This window comes from Terrapene carolina, unplaced genomic scaffold (assembly GCF_002925995.2).
Source record: "Terrapene carolina triunguis isolate 2854851 unplaced genomic scaffold, T_m_triunguis-2.0 Scaffold66, whole genome shotgun sequence".
In the NCBI taxonomy this organism is placed as follows: Eukaryota; Metazoa; Chordata; order Testudines; family Emydidae; genus Terrapene; species Terrapene triunguis.
The window spans coordinates 67,089,619-67,107,153 of NW_020664417.1; the positions used below are offsets into that span (position 1 = coordinate 67,089,619).

The following is a 17,535-nucleotide window of genomic DNA, read 5'->3' on the forward strand; positions in this document are numbered from 1 at the left end:
ATATCTTTGAAAAACAGAAAACTGAACAAGAAAGTTTTCTTTTGTCATCCCTTGCCTGGCTTTTATTTAACTGATACCAGTCATTACCAGGAAACAAAGATTCCTGAATTCAGAGCTTAACAGAATAACATTATCTGTAGTTGTTAGTATTATAATATTTACTTCTACCCTGGAAATATGCATGTACATGCTGTTGATGATTTAAATTTTTTAATAGTTTTTTTTAAAAACATTACTAAAACTTCTAAAGATAGTTTGCCTTCTTTTACTTGGACTACAGTCCAGGTACAAAATACATATGTTATCCTGTGAGTAAGCACAATGTTTTATGCTTAGAGGTATGCACAATAAAATATTTCCCTGCCATATGAGCTTAACTATATTTAATTGTGCTATATTAATCAAGATATGTAATTATCTTCCAGTTATACTGGATCATCACTGTTTAATTAAAACGGAGACCTATTCATTGCACTAATAATTGTTTGTATGAGTCTTTTTTCTTGAGAAAATCTTTTTAACGTGATAGAATAAATTATGTAATATTTTACCTTTGGATGGTTATTTGTTTTCAGTTAATTGTAATTATCACTGGCATAAATTAAAGAAGTTATTATTAACATTAATAAATGCTTTATTATACCTAGAACATTTCCCCATTTCCAGGATGTGAAGAACTGGGAAATAACTGATTTATTTTTATAAATATTGTGCTTGCCTTTGTGTGTTTATGATGGGTTGCTTTTTATGGAGTTAGATGAAAATGGGGCTGTTAAGGGAACCAAGCAGGGGAAATAGCCTAGATAAGGAGCATCCTAACATAATAGCCTATATAAGGAGCATCCTAACAAACACAATGGCCAAGTTAATAGCTGTGAAGAGGCAATGCCTTGGTCCCACCCATAGTTACATAGCTGTTTTGCCAAGGCTGAGAACCTGGAGTCCAGGGAGATTACTGATGAACCCAGGAAGTTGAATAGCAGATACTGCCTCCTCAGCCACTCCGGAACCTGCATGGGGCATAATAATAACCAAAAACTTCCCCCACCAAACCTGCAACCAGCGTCCGGCGGCCACAGCTGTGCCAGGGCAGGCTTAGCCTACTCTGGCCTAATATAACCACCGCCCATGGTGCTAGGTATCACATTTGGCAGACAGGCAGGGGTATAACCTGGAGACCCAGTCAGAGAGCGGTTAAATAGCAGGGTCTCACCCAATGATAAGTGAAGACATAGGCCTGACACTTGAAAGGGGTGCACGTGGAGAACTGAAACAGGGTCTCAGAAGGAGCAGTTTACCCGGGCACCATGATACATGACATAAACACATTATTTCTAAGGCTTATCAGAATGACGTAATTCACAAGTGGGCAATTACTATTACTAGAGAAATTCTCCAGTCTCCATTTTGCTTTTCTAATCTTTATTCTGAATAAGCAAAAGTCAGTCCACCTTGAGATGAACATTCCAGACCCTGAGAATGCTCAGTGAAAACCCAGGATTTCTAAAAATGGTACCCTGGCAAAGAGCCAAGTATATGTGTGTGTGGATCGGCAAAATCACAGCTCTGAGGTAAATGACAGCAGTGAGCATGTGCAAGATCGGTGGCTACTGAGCATGTGCAGTAAGGGGTGACAGAGAGGCCAGTTAACTGACCATCTTTAGTGGTTATAGCCCACTCATACCGGTCACAACTTGTTCTAAAGGTCAGAACTGTCAATGATAATTCTGAAGTAATGGTTAATACTGAGCATGTACGGATGAGGCTATTGCTTCTAAGAATAGAAAGGTATATTAAGAGAGAGTCAGAGTGCAGCATAAAAAGCCAGCTGCCAGCAGGCAGATTTGCAGATGGAGAAAATCTGGATTGGAAAGAGAGAGAGAGATTAGATCAGGAGAAGACAGGGAACTGGAAGCCAGCAAAGAGAAAGCTGATGGAAAGAAATAAGAAAAGCTGTGTCAGAGAGAGAGAGAAGAAATCAGAGCACAGCAAAGCTGACTAACCAGGAGCTGAATAGCAACAGTGAGTAAAGATTTACAAAGCAGCAACAGTGATTTTAAAGGCATACCAATGGATTAAAATGTAAGCTTGTAATTTTTGTATATGATTTTTAGTGTAGTATAATTTAGTATAATATTATATATGTGTATAATTGGAGTATATGTGTGTGTTTTAATTGCATTTTATTTATGTAAAACGTAAAGTATAATTTAAGAACTGCTGTCAGAGATTTTTTTGCAAACTGGCCACTTGTAACAAATTGCTTCGCTTAGAATCATTTGATTTATATGCTATTGTAGTTTAAATGCTCTTTAATGTGCAATGTGGGATTGGTGCCAGTGACTTTGTGCCTTGTTTAGGATTGTTAGATTATATTGTATTGGAGATTATTAGTTATTTTAATAAAAGACACTTTGTTTTGGAAGGAATGCTGCCTGTGTCAATTACTTTATTGGAAGGCTATATCTGGGTCTTTTAGTGTTTCCTTAACAACCCTGGAAACTTTTACCTCGGGAAGAACAGACTAAGGGGGCTATAGGCAGGGTGTTATAGCAGTGTCCCAAAATCCGTTTTTTGGAGTAACACCAGCATGGCTCCCACTGCTTGTCTGTTTCACTTTGGGGGCATGTGCACATTGATGGACATCTCTGCTGTTCCTCTCCAGTGTGCTGCCATGAGTCAGGCAGGTACTCAGACAACACTGTACAACAGTCTGGTGTCTGCTGGTCCCAATTGTGCTCTCCTGCCCAGTCTCTAAACCATTGAGAACCTCTACTCTCACACACAGTCCCATATGCAATTTGTGTTGGCCATCATAGGACTCCTTCCTCAAACCACATATGGTGCATCCCTGGCCATACTGTCATAGCAGTCTTCACTGATCAACTTAATACCTCTTTCTACTGCAGTCTGCAAAGGAGGAGTAAGCTGAATATCATCAACATCACACCTTTGCAGCCTTCATTTATTTTCTGGCTACTGGTCCCCCACCTACCTCAACTTGATTTTCCAGGTGCCAGATGAAACAACCAGAAAGTTCCTGTAGCTGCCTGTCCTTAGTTGTGCAATTTGGTGCTGTGGTCTGAGGTGAGCCTATTTATTTTCTTCAAAGAGGCAAGTAATAAGGGTGAGGAATAGGTATTATATACACTTGACTTATACCCGGTGGGGGGTGGGGGAGGAATAACTCAGTGGTTTGAGCATTGGCCCGCTAAACCCAGGATTGTGAATTCAATCCTTGAGAGGGCAATTTAGGGATCTGGGGCAAAAATCTGTCAGGGACAGTACTTGGTCCTGTTGTGAAGGCAGGGGACTGGACTCAATGACCTTTCAACGTCCCTTCCAGTTCTATGAGATAAGTATTAATACCTTTATATTTTTTTTGTGGCTTGTTCCAGTTACCTCAGGAAAATTATCTGTTTTTCAGTGCCATCTATCTAGCCCCTTATCTCTCTGTCCGGAGACTCACAGGCCTTGTGTAGACTAGGATAAAAGGTGAATTGTTAACTAACACATTCTAACTAACATGTTTGAAAAACCACATTGCCTTCAACATGTGCTAAACTGGTTGAGTTAAAGGCCATGGGGGAACCCAGGATTTAACGTGACCAATTTAGCATATGTTAAAGCAGCGGTTCTCAAATTTTAGAAACCTGAGGACCCCCATTTTGATTTAAAAAATTTTGGGGACCCCCAAGCACCCCACTCAGCCTTTGCCCTTCCCTATCCCTTCCCAGAGATCACACCCCTGCCCCGCCTCTTCTTCAAGGCCCCGCCCCTGCTCACTCCATCCCCCCTCCCTCCATCGCTCGCTCTCCTCCACCCTCACTCACTTTCACCAGGCTGGGGCAGGGGGTTGGGGTGCAGAAGGGGGTGCGAGGTGCAGGCTCTGGGAGGGAGATTGGGTGCAGGAGGGGGTGTGGGGTGCAGGCTCTGGGAGAGAGATTGGGAGTGGGAGGGGGTGCGGGTGCTGGGAGGGAGTTTGGGTGCGGAACTGAGTGTGGGATGCAGGCTCTGGGAGGGACTTTGGGTGCAGGCTCTGGGTTGGGGCAGGGAGTTGGAATGCGGGAGGGGGTGAGGGGTGCGGGCTCCGGCCAGGGGTGCTTACCTTGGGCAGCTCCTGAAAGTGACCAGCACATCTGTCTGGCAGTGGTTCCTAGGCAGGGGGGCCAGGGGGTCTCCATGCACTGCCCCTGCCCACAGGCATCACCCCTGCAGCTCCCATTGGCCACAGTTCCCAGCCAATGGGAGCTGCGGAGTCAGTGCTCGGGGCAGGGGCAGCGCGCAGAGACCCCGTGCCTTCTCCCCCACAGGGGCTGCAGGGACATGCCGGCCGCTTCCGGGAGCGTAGTGTAGCCAGGGCACATAGGGAGCCTGCCTTAGCCCCACTGTGCCACCAGACTTTTAGCGTCTAAAATCCCGTGGTTTGGTTTCAGTAGCCTCCGGGAGATAGAGCCTGATTCTGGGAGATGCTGGGAGGGAGGGAGAGAAATTGAGGGAGGGAGGGGGAAGAGTTGATCAGCGGGCCCCACGGACCCCCTGGAGGATCCTTGGGGACCTCAAGGGTCTGCGAACCCCAGTTTGAGAAATGTTGTGTTAAAGTACACACTGCCATGTTTACTGGTATGTTAGTTAGAACTGGTTAGGTAACACATTCTAACTACATACCTTTAAATCCTAGTTTAGACAATGCCACAGATTCCAATAACTCTCTAAATTTAAACCTTGTTTTCTAGGAAATTGCATATGTTGAGTTGAATTTTTAATATGTTTTCCAGTGAGGGCTTTGCCTCTCATTTTAAAAGAGGAGATTGGTTGCTAACTTAGCACCCTTGGAATCACACATTTGCTATACTCACCTCTTAGCATAATTAATTTTTTTTTACTCTTAAATGTTGGAAGTTATGGTGTCACTGATGAAGTTGCTGCTAAGGCCTCCTCCATCCACTCTTCTAATATTGACTCATCCATATCTCTTATTTCTGACATTTTCCCCCCAAGAACTGAGCTACTGTGGGAGGCCATGCAGTCATGTACTTGAAATTAAAACATAGCATTGTGTTGACTGTGTAATTCTAGCTACTGAGTATGCAGCAATATGAAGTTACAGCTGGACTTTCTTTCAAGGAGGAGGATGTACAGTGTTTTTTTCCTGAAGGTGAAGTGAGTGTCTGGTTCTCTCACGTTCCTCCCTCCGCCTCTACTGTAACACTACTTCTGCTGAACTTACTGAGAGAAATATTACTCCAAGAAAATATAATAGAAAAACAGTGAAATCCTGGCTGATGATTTTACCAAGCCTGTCTGGAGATCAAACACTAAGATGTGATTTTAAGGACCACATATTCTAATCTAATTTACAGATATTTAACTCTATTTATTTCAGCAGGGATGTAGTGGGATGGTTGATGACAAAGATGTGTCCTGTAATTTTAATTTAAACCCAATTTCTCTCTTTCCTTCTTAGCACAAGCCATGTGATCCATCCCCAGTATGAAGATCTTTGTCTTAGCCTTGATTATTTCTTCTCTCAACTACTACAACAGCCTCCTCTCTGGCTTCTCAGACATTTACCCATTAGAAACAAAGAGAAAATGGTGTTTCGCTTCAAGGCTCAGAAAACCACTCAGGAAAGGCACATTCTAATCTGTATAAAGCAACAGTGCACTATTTTTGTGTATTTGTTGTATCATTTATGCCACACCAAGGTTTACTATGTAATGCTAGTTGTTAAAATACAGGACTGAAAATCAGAGGGCTGGGTTCTATCTTACTGTACTGCAAATTTGCTCTATGACTTTGGGCAAGTCAGTTATTGCCTCTGCTTAAATGTTATCATCTGTGAAATGGAGAAAGTACACGTTGTGACATCCCTCAGGGTACTTGCTGGACTTTTGAACAGAGGTATCCCCTTAATTCCCAGCCCAGTGTGTCTCTTACACTGCTCTGCTAGTGAAAAGCAGCCTTTTCAGGTTTTGCTCACACAACCATTAGCATGTAAAGAAACACCCAGCAAAGTTACATGAATGCTCTCCCAGCTACTCAGGAACTGTATGCAGGGTAACACCTGCAAATCCTTCAGCCTTGCATCCCAGAAATGTGTGTTTTACATTGCTCAAGACCCCCTTGATCGGAGTAAACAGATCAATTAGTTCATCATTTCATCAAAGGAAATGATCATGCTACAGCCTTTGTTAACCTGAGTAGAGATTCTCCAAGACACTTCAGTCAAAACACACTGGTTTAGATAAAATATTAAAACAAGTTTATTAACTAGAGAAAGATAGATTTTAAGTGTTTATAAGTGATAAAAGAATAGAAATCAGAATTAGTTACAAAAAGAAATAAAATGATAAAATCAGAATCCAATTCCTAAACTTTACCATGGCTAATAATTCTAAAAGCAAAATACGTTGTCTCACCATAATCTGCAATACATTTCACAGGCTGTCTCCTTTCAGCCTGGGACCACCCCTCCCACTGTTCAAGGATGGTTCCTTTTGTCTTCCAAATGCTCTTCCAGACATATGTAGAAATCGGGGGGAGAAGAGGTCATGAGAAAACCATTGTCTCTTATTTTATACCCTCCTCCTCTCCTTGAGGAATACCCCCTTCCTCTCGCTGGTGTGCAGACAATCAATCTATGGTATACGGGAGATTCAAAGCATCTTTCAGGTCAACTGTAAATTTCTTTCTCACACCTTCTGTGTACGTGATATTTGAAGCATCTTCGGGGATGACATGCAAAGCCTTTGTTTTACAGACATTTTGTTATTTCTAAATACCTAGTCTGTGGGTGTTCCCCAGACTCACCACATGTTTCAGTGACAAACATATAGCAAAATCTCATAACTCCCTATACAATGATGATACACACATATTAACAGGACAACAATGTTCAGTAGATCTCGTGTTTTCAGTTGATACGCCACAAGGCATATTTATACAAAATATACCATAACCATACAAAAGTGGTGAACATGGGGTACAGATGGGTTACAGGATGTCACACACATACCCTCCTCCCAGGCATGTACACAGATTTAGCTAATTAAAGTTTCTCAAGTGCTTTGAGATCCTAGGCACTGAAGAAGAGAATATTATTATTATTGCTATTTCTGGGAGTAGAAATGGAAGCAACTGAAGAAATTGTAAGTAGGGACAAAAGCAACCCTGTATGTCAAAAATTTGCAAATTTTGTGGGGTCAGGGTCTTTTTACAGATTTTATTGGTCCCCCACCTCCCAAATGCAAGGCCAAAAATTTCAAACTTGGGCATCTAAATAAACAGCCTGATTTTCAGCGATGGTGAACAACCACAGCTGAGGATAAGCTTGCAATTTAAAATAAAAAACAAATGATCTGATCCTTGAATAGGGAGTTTGGCATTAGGAAAATCTACAGGATCAAACTTGAAATTTCTAGCCCTCCTGGTTGTGAAGATAACTTCTGAATGTAAACAGTGGCTGTATAGAATCCTTTTCCAGTTGCAGCCAGACCAGTTGAAACCACAGCAATGCTAATGCAATTTATATAAAGTAATCTGGGCTCCTTACAACAAAACAAATAAGAGAGAAAGGGGATGATTTGTGCAGGCTTCATTCAGGCAAAACTCCCAAAGACGTTTGAGTAAAGACTGCAGGGTTTGGATCTTAATCACTATTAAATAGGCACGAATGTTGCGATTAACATTTAACAAAATCAGTAAAAAATCATAAATGACATAAAATTCTAAGAGGAATATGAAGTTTTTACATTCCACATTAACCATTTCACAGCTGACCCTTGTATCAGACACATCAAGCTGAGGCAGTTATCCATTCGAGCAGGATGTACTTGTTGCATCCTGACATTCCATTTATTTGAAAGGATGTTGCGCAAGAAAAAAGCTACAAGTTCTGAATATGTAAGTAACAGATTTGATTTTCAGTTACTGTCCTGAATGCCAATAATGGAGACATCTACTTCTGCCTTCTATTGTGAATGCCAATAACTGAGATGCCTGCTTTTAAAAATGTGGGTAAAAGTGCTGTGTTATAAGGATTGGACTATTGCTCTGCACTTTGAAGTACTTGTGTGTGTGTCTATGTATTTGTAAAACTTAATCCAGCCATGGATGCAGCTCTCTTTAATAACACTGAATCAGTTATCTTCACAACCAGGAGGGCTTTACACAATTTACTCCTTTGTGCTTCAGTTGCCAACAATGCCATTGTCTGCCATAGGCTTGCCTTACAAGCAGACTGCATTCTCATGTTGCATTCATTTTGATTTCCAAGTGGAAGTGGTATTAATGGGTTTCCTAGGCACCTACTACAAAAACAATTTGTCTTCTTGGCAGTCTCAGATACTCAGGAACTCTTATGTACTTGTCTTCACTTTGCAGATCATCTTTTTTTGGCACTTAAATATCACAGGAGGGACATCCTGAAGTAGAGATAGCACTTACAGTATTATGCAAGCTGTGCATCATTTCTTGGCTCTAAGGCTGTGCAAGGCTACTGGCATTTGGCTATAGACAGCAAAAAAAAAATCATTTACAGAAAACCCACTACCTCAGTACAATTTTGAACCACAAAAAATGCTTAATCTCATGGTGCTCATGGCCTGATGATACCTAGAAATTGGACTATATTTCTTTGTTCTTGCCTGAAACCTAATCTAGACTGAAGAACAGAAACACAGGATTTGGTTGGGTTTATTTTGTAGTCTAATATCATGAATAAAGTTTTCAGCATTAGAAAAGCTATATTTTCCATTTTATTTAATAATAAACAAAGATGTTTACTGTAATGCAGACATTCTAGCTTCCAGTTCAATCTTTGGTGATTTCAAATATCATTCTTGTGTTAAAAGCCATGACGTTTAAAAATTAGCTTTCTTTTAGAAATCATATAACCATTGAATGCAAAACAAAAAGGAGGAAATAGCTTTGATTGTTAAGCAGCAGTATGTGCTTTCAGTGCAGGAAATTCTAATTTGGTAGTTCATCTTTTGAAAGTATTTTTGTAAAGGTCAATGTGAAAGACAGTGATTTATTATGGTCTTGGTTCAGCAAGGTAATTAAGCACATGTATAACTTTAAACACATGAGTGGCTGCATTCAGACTCATTGGTATCAGAGTGCCTTCCAGTAGTGCATTATGTTATGTGATTAGCATCTGCCATTTGTGGTTCCTTCTTTCTATCTTCCTGTCCCCTGGGATGAGATTGCATATGGATTTCATTTGTTTGTGTTTATTTGAAGAAGTATGCCTTGTGCTTGTAATGGAAAGTGGTGATGTTTGTGATGGTTCTTAGACTGTACAGAAGTTTGTTCCAGTTTTAGTCTGGTCCCATAGAAAGCTTTCCCACACAAACACACTTTCTTGTTGTAAAAAGTTTCATTGGACTAGAGAAGTGGAGTTGTCCACCAGGGTCCTCAACACAGAACTTCAGGTGATCTTCTAGGTACCCTGTGACATTAAGTTCTAATATGTACAGTTAGAAAAAAAGGAGCTATGCGCCCATCCTCCATATTCTTGATCCTGAGGAGAGACTGGGAATGCAAAAGAAAAAATTCTAGAGGTCAAGGGGGTAGAGAGACCTCCGATCTCCTTTGAGTGTGACAGTGTGCTTAGAAAGTCTTCTTTGGAGAATACATGTACAAACAACTCATTTAGGTGGAAAAGTGGGGAGAAGAAGAGCATAAAGACAACACCGGAGGGTGAGCTAGCTACCAGAATTACCCTTCTGTGTTGCTACCTGTAAGGTAAGTTTCTTTAAAGCTGTAGCAGGAAATGAGGCAGGAGCAGCTGGGGAACATTCTGTGCAGAATCTCTGCATTGAAGCAGAGAGACAGAGTAGCATTAGAGACAGTATTTTTTCCCCTTATTCTAATAAGACTTCTTGTTCAGTATTGGAAGAATGTGACTTTCTGTGATTCTGTATCATTGTCACAAAGCATTAGCACCTCCTATGACTTAATGCAGAGGAATGCAATGGGAGAGAGAAGGTTTCACTGCTGCGTGTGTGTGTTTCTGGTATGTGTCTGTATCTGTGACTGAAAATGTGTCTACACTACAGAGTTAAGACTTGCGATGGAATAAATCAATAGAAAGGGGGTACTTCTCTATGGTATTGCAGGTCACCAAGGTCGTTTCACTGATATCAACTTGGGGTGGTCCGGGAAGATGCATGATACACGCATCTTCAGGAACACTGGCCTGTACAGAAAGCCACAAGCAGGGACTTTCTTTCCAGACTAGAAGATTCCAGTGGGGGATGTTGAAATGCCCATAGTGATTCTGGGAGTCCCAGCGTACCCCTTACTCCCATGGCTAAAGCCTTACACAGGAAACCTGACAGCAGCAAGGAGCACTTCAACAGGCTGAGCAGGTGAAAAATGACCATTGCATGTGCATTTGGCAGATTAAAAGCTCGCAGGTGCTCCTTTATGGTAGGTTAGAACTAAATGAGGAAAATATTCCCATGGTCATAGCAGCCTGCTGTGCACTGCACAGTATTTGTGAGTTTAAGGGTGAAAAGTTTCCCCAGAGGGTGGCATGTGGAGGCGGATCACCTGGTGGCTGAATTTGAGCAGCGAGATAGCAGGGCTATTAGAGGGGCATGGGAGGAGTTTGAGGGGGCATGGCAAACAGTTCTGTATGGGCTGCAGGGGGTGGGGGAGGTGAGCATGCATGTATTCTGCCTGCAACATGATTATGGACTTCAGCATATCTGGTTGCTCCTCCATCACTTTTATCATCTGCTCCTGGCCCACTAAAATTTGCTCTTGACCCTGTTTCCTCTCCTGCCTAGTTATTTTAAAATTTTTGTTAATTGTCTCTCTGCATGCTCTGTGTTCTTGTTCTGCAGCATCAGAAGATTGGAACACCTCTGGAAACATGTCCTCCTTGCTCCTCCTCAGTCACTTCCTTATCTGGGGGAGGTGCTCTGCTGGTGTGAAGGGGGTTCCCCTGAAGGCCACATCTGCAGAAGCACAATAAACAATAAATAGTAGCATGATTGTTAGTGCACTCACAGCATCAAATCATAATAGTAAAATACACCTCTTTCTCACTGTCTCGTGGCAAGCACACAGATTGACGAATGCCTTAAACGTGGTGAATTCGGCCAGGGGGTGAGGGGTGGAAGGGGTGGGACAGGGTCCCTATGCTGCTCACCTGTGTGCCGCTTGGTCCCTGCACAAATGATTACCGACTAGCATAGGAAAGTTTTCTACAATGGGGGAAGGAACAAAGCAGCTCTGCCAAGCAACCTTTGGCAGAGGATTGGCAAGTATCTCCAGGAAAGTTTCCTAGAGATCTCTCTGGAGGATTCCCATGAAATCTCAGTGTGCATTAACACTCTGTTCTGCAGGGCCCCCACTGCATAGCTGCACAGGGGAATATGAAGCAGAGTTAGTCTTGTACATTTCTATCCCTTAACCCACTTCTAGCATATAACAAAGCAAAGGACAGTTCTGCCTCATGTAACCAAGCAGCACAAACTCAAAATGAGCACTTACCAGAGCTCCCCTGTCCTGCATCATGCATGCCAGAGATGGCGTGTTGGCTTGAACCCTCAAGAGTCGAGAAGAGGTCCTGTCTCATGGTACCAGATGACCTCGTTGCCTTTCCCATCTCATCCTCCAACTCCAATTCCTCGCTCACCACTTCATCCTCGGGGTTGAGTCCACTGACCACTGTCTCCAGCCCCCCAAAGTATCCACGGGTCTCTTGTCGGTGGAGGTGGTGTTGCTGCGGAGGATGGCATCCAACTTTTTATAGAAGTGGCAGGTCTTCAGTACAGCACCAGAGCGATGGTATGACTCCCTTACCTTCTGGTACACCTGTTTCAGCTCCTTTATCTTCTCAAAGCACTGACACATGTCCTCTTCGTAGCCCTTATCCAACATGCCATGAGAAATCTCACTGTATGTATTGAAGTTCCTACAGCTGGAGTAGAGCTGGGACTGCACAGCTTCCTCTCCCCACAGACCCCATGAATCCAATAACTCTGGTGTACTCAAAGTGGGAGAGTGTTTGCTGCATGGAGCTACCCTGGTCACTAGGAAGATGAGATGTGAGCGCTCCACACTGAGCAAACAGGAAGTGGAATTTCAAAAATTTCTGGTCCTTTAAGGAGGAAGGGGCAGATGTCTGTGTAGCAGTGTTCGAACTGCTGACCAGAGTCACAATGGGCATTGTTGGACACCTCTTGGAGGTTATTTATGGTGACATAACCAAGCACAGTGTCACATGGACACTGTGTTGATCTAACTTTACTACAAAAACTCTATGCCTCTCTTTGAGATGGTTTTATTTTGTCAGCAAAACAGGAGAGTTTTGTCAGCTGGAGGAGAATTGTAGTGTGTACACCTCCACTGTTTAGTTGACAAAAGCTGATTTTTATCAACAAAACTCTGTAGTATAGACAAGGCCTGAGAATGAAAGGGCAGGATATTCCCTTGGAGGTTTGAGTTTGTCATATTTCCTTTTTCCACCTTATGGTACACTATATACATGTACAGGCATCTGAGCATATGGCCATTGATACTATGCTTTCAGAGATAATATTGTAGGTACTGCTGACCAGAAGCAGCACTGACTTTGCTGTGTTACTTCCAGAATATTATCATTAAAGCATAACAAAGGCCTCTCTGCATAGTCTGAGAAGCTAATGGTCAGAAATGTCAGAAAATGGGACATAATGCAGATCTTCAAAGCAGATAGACATGTAAAAGAACCTAGGGCTAGAGAACATGGAAAGCCAAGTAAAGAGAGAGTCAAAAAGAAAAAGGTAGAAAAGGCCAGGCCTAAAGTCCAAGAAATGAAAGCAGCAAAGTACATTAATACAATGCCAGTTGAAGAATATGAGTCAGACACAGAGGTAGAGATTGTAATGATATTGGGGCTCATTAAATAACAAATCAGTGAATGAGAAAGGAATAAAATTTCAATAAAACATGTGTGCAGCCATGTAGTGTTCCCAATCCCTGCATTCAGGGCACATCTCCAAATTCCTATGTTCATAATAATGTCCCTCATGAGGGAGCATCTCTAAATGTTAATCTCTACAAATTCCCTCTTAAAAGAAAAACAAATTAACTCATATACACATACATAAAACAGCTAACACCTATCTAATAACACATGCATTAAATTCTCAACCCATTAACGGCTGAGCTGGAGAAAAGCCATTCTCTAGGGGTGTACTTTGGTAAACCAATAATGTTTTATACAAATTACCCCCACTGTAAAAAGTCTTTTTCATGAGGTTCTTTACTGTCTGTATAGACCTTTCCACAAGTCCATTTGATTGGGAGTAATCTGGACTTGATGTTTTGTGATGCATCAGTCTTATGATGTATCTTGATGTATCATTGACTTGCTATTAGTACTGTGCAGTGTGCAAATTTTTGGATGCAGAGAATAATCTGTGACTATTAACTAATCCTTTGATTGCCAGGTAAATAAGACAGTGCCTACTTTCTCATAAGGCTTTTGTGGAACTGGATGAGATCTCAGTGGCTCTGTCTGTTGGCATGGTTTGTATTTCAAGCATGAAAAGCAGTTTCGTACCACATTAGTAATGTTGTGATAGATCTGCAGCCAATACAGCAGCTCTTGTGCTCGTTGTTTGCACTTCTCAATTCCTAAATGACCCTCGTAGATCTTCTGTAGCATTTCTTTTCGGAGGCTCATTGGAATTACAACCTTACTGTCCTTGAAAATCACCCCATCTATCACAGTAAGTTCATGTTTGCAGTTCCAATTGTCTCTTATACGTGGACAGAAACGTCTTATTTCTTTAGGCCACTCTTTAATTATCAGTTCTTTAAGGATTCCCAACGATTCATCGTTGTCCATTTCCTCTCTTATTTGTTGCAGTTTCCTGTTAGCTATGGGAATTGACTTCACAATCAGATCTACATAGGCTTGTATCTCTGTTTCTAAAGTCTTCTCTGATTTCTTGGGAGCCACTGCTCTGGAAAGTGCATCTGCAGTGCACATGAATTTACTGGGTGTGTAAGTCACAAACAAATCATACTTTTGCATCTTTAGCATCATTTTTTGAATCTTTAAGGTACAGTCATTTAGCGGTTTGCTAAATAATGCTATGAAGGGCTTGTGGTCTGTTTGAACTTCCACTGTCTGTCCATAAATATACTGATTGAATCTCTCATGGGCAAACAACATTCCTAAAAGCTCCTTTTCGATCTGTGCACATCTGGTTTCTGCCTCAATCAGTGATTTGGATGCAAATGCCACTGGTTGCCAACAATCTTCATGCTTATGTAAAAATCACTGCACCTAACCCAGACTGTGAAACATCTGCTGAGATTTTAATAAGTCTTCCTAGTGCATAGAACTTCAACATTGGTTCTTGTATCAGTTGTTGTTTTAAACCTTACCATGATTTCTCCAGTTCTGCACCCCAATACCATTCATTTTTATTCTCTAGGAGTTCTCAAAGCTGCTGCTTTGCCAGATAGATTAGGTATGAATTTTCCAAGATAATTAACCATTCCCAGGAATTGTTGAACATCTTTCTTTGATTGCATCATTTCAGTGGCTGAAATCTTCCTCTTATCAGTTTTTACACCTTTGTTGGAAATAATGTCCCCAACAAAAGTCAGTTCTATAACCCCTAAAACACAGTTCTCCCTATTTAGTTTGAGGTTTGCAGCTCTAGTTGCATCCAGGACTTCCTGACATCTATGATCATGCTCCTCTTTCATTGAGTCCCAGATGATGGTGTCATCCATTGAGGTGTCAACACCATTGATATATTTATAGATCATATGTATGGTTTTGTGGTACACTTCTGGGGCTGAAGCTATGCTGAAGGGTAAGTGTAAGAACCTATATCTTCCAAATGGGGGTATTAAATGTACATAGCTTTGAGCTTTCTACAGTTAATTTTAGCTGCCAAAAAATGGAGGATGCATCCAAATTAATGAAATATTGAGCATTTGCAATCTGAGCCATAATCTCTTTTCTGATTGGTAGTTTGAAATGTTCTCTTTTTATAGCCTTGTTGAGGTCTCTGGGATCTTAGCATATGCATAGCTGGCCACTACTTTTCTGATAACTAGAGAGAGCTCACCCATTCTGTTGGCTCCTCAATTTTTTGTATTACTCACATTACTTCCATCCTTGCAACTCAGACTTGAGTTTATCATGGAGTGCAAATAGCACCTTTCTACATGGATGGATAATTGGAGGGACCTGCTTGTTATCTGGATTCTATGTTCACCCTGCAAGAAACCCAACCTGTGAAACAGGTCATGATATTCCCAACGGGGTGCCTCATATCCAGGTTGAGTAGGATCTTGTAGTGAGAGCACCCGTTTTACCAGACTGAGTTTCTCATATTCAGCCAAGCCTAGAATTGTGTCACCTCTTTTGGCACTACAGGAACAGGAGCCTGTACATGGTGTTTTTATTGCTGATGCTAGCAATGCACCTCCCCTTCACTGGTACATTTGTTCCAGAATAACCAGTAACTTTTACTTTTGTTGGTCCCAGTTTTGGTCTTGTTTTTAGTCTCTCATAATCTTATTCAGACAAAATATTAACCTGATCTCCTATGTCCAGTTTCAGTGGAATAATTGTTCCATTCACTGTCATAGGCAGTATCCAGTCCCTCTCATCAGGCTTGCTAGATCCTAGTATGTCCACATCTATGAAAAACTCCTCAACCAGATTGTCTTTAACTGAATAAGGACATAAGAACATAAGAACAGCCATACTAGGTCAGATCAAAGGTCCATCAAGCTCAGTATCCTGTATTCCGACAGTGGCCAATGCCAGGTGCCCCAGAGGGAATGAACACAATCCATTCCCTGTCTCTCATTCCCAACTTCTGGCAAACAGAGGCTAGGGACACCATCCCTGCCCATCCTAGCTAATAGCATTGATGGACCTATCGTCCATGAATTTATCTTGTTCTTTTTTGAACCCTGTTATGGTCTTGGCCTTTACAACATACTCTGGCAAAGAGTTCCACAGGTTGACTGTGTGTTGTGTGAAGAAATACTTTCTTTTGTTTGTTTTAAACCTGCTGCCTATTAATTTCATTTGGTGACCCCTAGTTCTTGTGTTATGAGAATGAGTAAATAGCATTTCCTTATTTATTTTCTCTACACCAGTCATGATTTAATAGACTGCAATCATATCCCCCCTTAGTCATCTCTTTTCCAAGCTGAAAAGTCCCAGTCTTATTAATCTCGCCTCATACGGAAGCCATTCCATACCCTAATCATTTTTTGTTGCCCTTTTCTGAACACTTTCCAATTCTAATATATATTTTTTGAGATGGGGTGACCACATCTGCACACAGTATTCAAGATGTGGGCGTACCATGGATTTATATAGAGGCAATATGATATTTTCTGTCTTATTATCTATCCCTTTCTTAATGATTTCCAACACTTGGATTTTCTGTATTTGGGATCTGAAGAATTTTGCAAAATGATTATTTCCCCCACATTGATGACAGAGTTTCCCAAAGGCAACCCACTGTTTGTGACCATGCTGTGATCTATACCTTCCACATGGTTGTCTGTACCCAGTCTTCCCCTTAGCAGTGGTTTTCAACGCAAGTGATTCCACTCTTTGATTTGACCTATTCTGGCGATATTCTTTTGTACTTAGTACATGGATAAACCCTTCTGGTGAATTCAGCTTTTTGGTTGGCTTGTGCTTTCACAGTTTCTTCTGCCCAGCATATTTGGAGAGTTTTTTTCTAAAGTTAAGTCTCCTTCACGGAGCAGTCTCTCTATTAACACATTGTCTTTAATGCCACAAATGATTCTATTTATGACCAGAGACTCCATTAGCTCACCAAAATCACAGGCTTTACTGAGTTTCCTTAATTCTGTGACATATTGCTCTATGGTGTCATCATTTTTTTTGCATGCATGCATGCAAAAAATGTGTGTCTCTCAAAGTTTTCATTCCTTTTTGGCGCGCAATGTTCCTCAAATTTAGTCAGTATTTTACTTAACTTCATGCTTTCACCTTCTTCAAACTTAAAGTTATTATAAATATCCAATGCTTCCTCCCCAACAACATGCAAAAAGATTGAGGATTTCATTTTATCATTTTTTTCCTCTGCCCTATGGCTGCTAAATACAATTCAAATCCCTGTCTGAATGTTTTCCAGTTCTCTGCAAGATTGCCTGACAATTGCAGACTGGAAGGAGGTTGCAACACATCAATTTTTTTGCTCCTCCTCCCCCTTTTTATGCTAGTCAAGCTACTATTGTGCTCACCAGATACACTGAAAAGCCTTTGTGCCTGGTATTCCATGTGCTTCTCTGGGGTGCCTCCCTTTGTCTCTGCTTTCAATTGCAAACAGAGGAGTTAACTTCAAAATGACTGCACTTTCTTTCTTATTCAGCACTTCTGACACCATGTAACAATCTTGGGGTTCATGAAATAACTAACCAGTGAATGAGAAAGAAATAAAACTTCAATAAAACAAACTGGGGAGCATTTCTGGTGAACTGCTGCACACAGCAGTGCGGTGTTCCCAACTGCCACAT

At 41.4% G+C, this 17,535-nt stretch overlaps 1 long non-coding RNA gene across 1 annotated transcript; it reads left to right on the forward strand.

The window, feature by feature from the left end:
- The first annotated feature begins 1,640 nt into the window (after nt 1–1,640).
- Nucleotides 1,641–5,753, forward strand: LOC112104846. The gene is made up of 2 exons (XR_002907952.3): nt 1,641–2,022; nt 5,468–5,753. It is a non-coding gene; the product is annotated as an uncharacterized LOC112104846 (long non-coding RNA).
- Nucleotides 5,754–17,535: the final 11,782 nt, after the last annotated feature.